The sequence below is a fragment of the Rutidosis leptorrhynchoides genome, chromosome 3, assembly GCF_046630445.1.
Source record: "Rutidosis leptorrhynchoides isolate AG116_Rl617_1_P2 chromosome 3, CSIRO_AGI_Rlap_v1, whole genome shotgun sequence".
Classification (NCBI taxonomy): domain Eukaryota; kingdom Viridiplantae; phylum Streptophyta; class Magnoliopsida; order Asterales; family Asteraceae; genus Rutidosis; species Rutidosis leptorrhynchoides.
Window position 1 is genome coordinate 295,258,813 of NC_092335.1, and position 6,542 is coordinate 295,265,354.

Sequence of the window (6,542 nt, forward strand, 5' to 3'; positions counted from 1 at the left end):
AGATTTCATTTTCAGTTCTCATAAATATACGTCCCATACATAGAGACAAAAATAATCATTCATATGGATTGAACACCTGGTAACTGACATTCACAATATACATATAAGAATATCCCCATCATTCTGGGATCCTCCTTCGGACATGATATAAATTTCAAAGTACTAAAGCATCCGGTCCTTTGGATGGGTCTTGTTGGGCCCGATAGATCAATCTTTAGGATTCGCGTCAATTAGGGTGTCTGTTCCCTAATTCTTAGATTACCAGACTTAATAAAAAGGGGCATATTCGATTTCGATCATTCAACCATATAATGTAGTTTCAATTACTTGTGTCTATTTCGTAAAACAGTTATAAAAACAGCGCATGTATTCTCAGTCCCAAAAATATATATTGCAAAAGCATTTAAAAAGGGGATTAATGAAACTCACCAAATGTATTTTGTAGTAAAAAATACATATGACTATATTGAACAATGCAGGGTTGGCCTCGGATTCACGAACCTATATCATTTGTATATTTATTAATACATATAGTGTAAATCACGAAATTTCATTTATTATTATGTATTATTTATATGTTTATAGTTATATAGAATTAATACTAAATTTCATTTGGAAATGTATATTTATATTGTATTTTATATTACATTGTATATATATACTGATGTTATGTATATATATAATTATAATGGTTAATATTTATACATTTAGTTATATTAATACACCTATATATCTATATATGTGATAAATAATGTATTCATGAAATATCATTAGTTTGTTATATGAAAAATTAATATAATCTTAGTATATGTAATAAGTATATATATAATATGCAAAAGATTTATTTGTTAAAATGATAGTTTCACTAGTAAAGTAAAAATGATAGTTTTAGTAAAAATAATTTTCTTTAATGATAGTAGTAAGTTTAATAATAATTATGGTCTTATTAGATCTTTTAAATAATCATATTTATAGTAATACAAACAGTATAATATTAGTACTAATAATGATAGTAATAATATTACTAAAATTTATAAATTGATACTAATAATACTTAGTAACATTAATAATAATAATAATAATAATAATAATAATAATGCTAATTAGATTAATGATAAAAATAAGGATGATATTCATAATTCTTAATAAAAATAATACTAGTAATCATAATAATAATCCTAATCATAATTATACATATATCCATATTAATAATACCAATAATAACACTAATGATACTTAATTATGTTATTGAATAACAAAAATGGTAATAATATTAATAATAACAATAATAATAATAATCATGGTAATAATAATAATAACACTAATAGCAATAACACTAATAATAATAATAATAATAATAATAATAATAATAATAATAATAATAATAATAATAATAATAATAATAATAATAATAATAATAATAATAATAATAATAATAATAATAATAATAATAATAATAATAATAATAATAATAATAATAATAATAATAATAATAATAATTTTAAAATAAAGAGTATTACCTTTAATGCTCTTCATAAAAAAAATGGCATGAACTAGACTCGAACCCGAGACCCATTGCTAATCCCACCAGCACCTTAACCACTCGACCATCATTGTTTTCTGATTTATAATGTAAACCCAGAATATATAACTAGTATCTGTTTTACTCGAATTCATCATCTTCTTCAAATTATTAATCGACAGAACCCACAATCATCTTACTAATGAGTTAATGATTTAGTTTTAGGATTGATAAACTAAGAAAAAACGATTCATAGACTGATCCGTTGAGCTTAACAAAAAAAAATAAAAAAAAAATACAGCAGCGGTTTCTTCAACATATGAATTCGATTAGTGTTTTTAAAATCTAGCAACTTTTAGACTGAGGTTTAAACATGAAATAGATTCTAAAGTGTTCCTAAAAGCTTTATGAATCGTCAATTTAAATTAAAACATTAAAACACAACTGAATTTCTCGATAATCAGATTGTTTGAATTTTATTTCAAGAACTTTGACTCGCGAATTGAAACTCGATATAATGAATTGAACCTTGAAACTTTGCAGAAAGATTAATTAAAATAATCCTAACAGAACCACATTTTTAGTTTTTGAAATTAAGAAAGAATTTAAGGTTTGAAGAAAAAGTTATCAAGAACAGGGTGTTTGAACTTTTTCATGAACTTTTGGGTTTTAATCTTGAATTTGCAGTAGGGAAATGGTAGCATATAAGATAGTTTTCGAATAATTGAAGTAGTAATATGGTACCATCGTTTTTGTTTTGTATTGACAAATGGAAGTCGCCTTTCTATTCGGGAGACATGAAGGACAGAGGTAAACAATATAAAATCAAAAGCATATATTGATATGAATCTGATTCGTACTAGTTTGCAGGCGTAAAACAAATTCAAAAACAGTTTGATAGTGAAAGGAAACTGATTTTGATTCTTGAAGGTGTAATAAAACAGGTTAATATACAGTATCTGTGTATATATATCATTATATATATATATATATGTATTTATATCATATGCATATATCTATACTCGTATATGATTGTATCTATATTTACATAAATATACGAAGGATATCTGTATTTATATTATATTAAATAAATTACAGATATGAATTTATTAATTAAATCCATTAATATTATTAATTTTGATAATAATAGAATTACTAATAATAATAGTATTAATAATAATTTTATCAAAAGTTATACTAATAATAATAAGAATGAAAATAATAATACTAAATGATAATTTTAATTTAAATCATAATTAGATTATAACTTTAATCATTCTTATAATAATACTTATATTTTTAGCTTTTGTTTGATAATCATACATTACAATTATTAGAATTTTTAATTATAACAATAATAACAATAATAAGATTAATAATACTAATATTGATATTAATATTAATAAAAATATTGGAAGTAACTATAATAATTATATTCAATTATATTTTTAATCAGTAATCAAACTTAATATTACATATTTTTAATTATGACATATATATAATAACATATATATAACATTTAATAGTTATATCATTTATCATAGGAATTCATCTATTGAATATTTAATATTTTATAAATGTTATCATATAATAATTACTAATGGAATTCATATATGAATTTCATATAATATTATATATATATTTATATATATTCAGTTTAATAATATCTTTATTATTCTAATTATTATTTTTCATTTTTAATTTCAATTGATTAAGCGTACTTTATTAATTTAAAATGTTATCTGTACATTTATATTTATTTTTATTTATATATATATATATATAATTATATTTACATATTTATATACACACAATTGTTCGTGAATCGTCGAGCATAGTCAAAGGGTAATTGAATATATGAACATAGTTCCAAAGTTTTCGAGACTTGTCATTACAGACTTTGCTTATCGTGTCGGAAACATATAAAGATTAAGTTTAAATTTGGTCGGAAAGTTTCGGGTCACTACAATAATAATCCTATAATATTTAATAATAATACTAACAATACTTATAATACTTATATTTAATGATGATAATAATAAATTGTAGTATGATAGTTATAATATTACTTAACTTGACAATGATAATAATAATATTCATTTTTTGTAATTATAATCATAATGATAATAAAAATAATAGTTACAATTTGTATTAGTAATAATAATAACAACAACGATAATTTTAATTCTAATACTAATAATAATAATAATGGTGATATTACTAATTATAATAATAATGATAGTACTACTAGTTGTATTAACGATAATAGTAATTCTATGTCTAGTATTAGAAATAATCATAAATAGCATAATATCATAACAAAAGTAATTTATAATAACAATAATATAATAATAATAATAATAATAATAATAATAATAATAATAATAATAATAATAATAATAATAATATTAATAATAATAATAATAATAATAATAATAATAATAATAATAATAATAATAATAATAATAATAATAATAATAATAATAATATTAATAATAATAATAATAATAATAATAATAATAATAATAATAATAATAATAATAATAATAATAATAATAATAATAATAATAATAATAATAATAGAAGTAGAAGTAAGAGTGTATACCCCTAAAAGCTTTTCCTAAAAAAAAAATATGCCACGAACCGGAATTGAACCCGCAACCTCATGTTAACCCCATAACCACCCAAACCATCACACTGTCCGAATTTATCTAGTATAATAACGATTTTAATCCGTTTTATCATGTATCAAACTTGTTACTAAACCTCTCGACCCAACTGCAGAATTATGTGGCCCAACAAGACAACCCATTTAATAAACCCAATAAAGCTTTGTGGCCTGTTTGGTTTCCTCATGAAGTTCGACCGGCAGAAAAATACAGCAGTCCAAATATCATGTTTTAACTATTTTGCTCGATAGATAATGTGGTTGTGGGGTTCGCTTGAAAAAGGAAACAACAAACACATCATTTTCTTCTTTACAACTCAACATCCACAACATGAAATATTCATTAAGAATATCATCATGTCCACGATACTTTTTTTTTATCATAGTATCACTTTATCATTTTTTTTACATGCATTCATCATTCTTTTGTGATTGATTAAACAAAAGACAGACGCATAGTAACAAAAACTGCAACAGTACATGGCGGTTGGTGGTATTGAGTGGTGGTTTACAATAGTAAAACGGTTATGGTGATGGGTTGTGATTGTCGATGGTGGTTATCAAGATGTTCGATAAACAGAAAGTATGGCAATTGTGGCAGCAACATAAGTGATTTAGTGGTGATTTAATGGTGTTGTAGTGGTTGTTGTGATGAGAACCGATGGTGGTTCATGGTGGTGGTTTGTAACTGGTTAAAATAAAAATAAAAAAATGGAAGTTGTAGCGGTCACCATTGTATTCGAATAGTAGGTGCAGTAGTTTAGTTCGTTTGGGTTATGTTGGTGATCAAAAATGTTAACACCTATTTCCTTATGAGGTAAGGCTTAGTGTGTCAACAAGATACTAGAAGTAATCTAGCTTTAAGAGGACGGAGTGTTGCCGATTGATTTTTACCCTTGGGAAATAATCCCTGTAGACCCGGTTCACAAGTGTAGAAACTTGTGGGGTGGCTTAATCAATCTGTAGTCCGTAGAGTGTAAAAGTGCTAGCCAGATGACTTCTAGTAAGAGAAAGTAGAGAGAGAAAGAGAAGTGAAGTCTCAGCTCTCAAAGTTGTCAGAATGTCTGAATTGTGTAAAATGACGACCCAAGGGGTCTATTTATAGTGTCAGATCCACCAGATTGCTCGGGGACATGTGTCAGATGATGATACGTTCTGTTACTTGTGATCCGAAATTTACGTTGAAGGTGGCGTTCTCCGGCCAGGGCTTACGCGCTAGGCGGCCTTCAGGGCTTATGCATGACGGAGCAGCCTGTACAACGGAGAACGCTGGATGGATAACTCCACCAAACTGTTGTTTCCAGCCTTCCTGACGCTACTTTTATGCAACCATTATGCCTTTTATGCGTGTATACGATATGATACACCATTAAGTCCCCCCAGTTTAATGACTTAAGCATTTGAAAAATGTTTAAGTTATTAAACTTTTGATAACGCATGCCAAACTAGCCTGCTCATTGCCCATTTGCTTCGGGGAAAACATTACAGGCATTAAATGTAGACGAATTTTTCTGACGCTGTTATGATTAATTTTGCACGGTTGAGATCCTTCACGCGCCTCCAGCTGTAAAAGTGTTATTTCGTACCCCACATTTAAACTCACCCATACATGTGTCTTAATCGTGGCATAAAAAATTGCATCGATGAACTCCTATATAAACCATCATAACCCTTTTACCTTCACTTTTTTACCTTTGCCAAGATCTGAAAAGCATATTTCTCCCCAAATCTTCATCGCATTCTTCAATTTTCTTCTTTTTAAGGTTTAGCATCTTTCCAAGGTCAGTTATACTTCATCCTTTTGCTATTTTCTTCTTATTGATATCTTTTTACTGTATTATCATGGCTTCTACTCCAAGTACTGGCCAAGAACACGCAAAGCCTTCTTCGTCAAATATCTCTGACATTTCAGAAGTTAGCGCGATGGCCTCATCATTGACAAGTGAATATTTAGATGGTTTAAAGATTGCCTTCCACCATCTTAATCAATACAACCCTGTTCTTCCCACCAACAAACAAACTGTTGACAACCCTCCTGATGGAAAAATTACTTTATACGCCTTACAAATTACCCACGGTAACCTCCGTGTTCCCCTTACTAACTTTCTTCTTCGCCTTCTTAGATATTATAAGGCCTGTCTTAGTCAGATGCATCCCCATGGCCTTCAAAAAATCATCCTTTTTGAAATGTACTGCAATGCTATTAATATAAAGCCTCGCATTAAATTTTTTATCTCTTTGTTTAGAATTTGCACAATTAGTGACTGCTGGCTTACTATTGATAGTAAGCGAAATACTCATTTTGTTGGTACAAATAGAGTTTCAAATTTGAAATACTAGAAAAGTCCATTT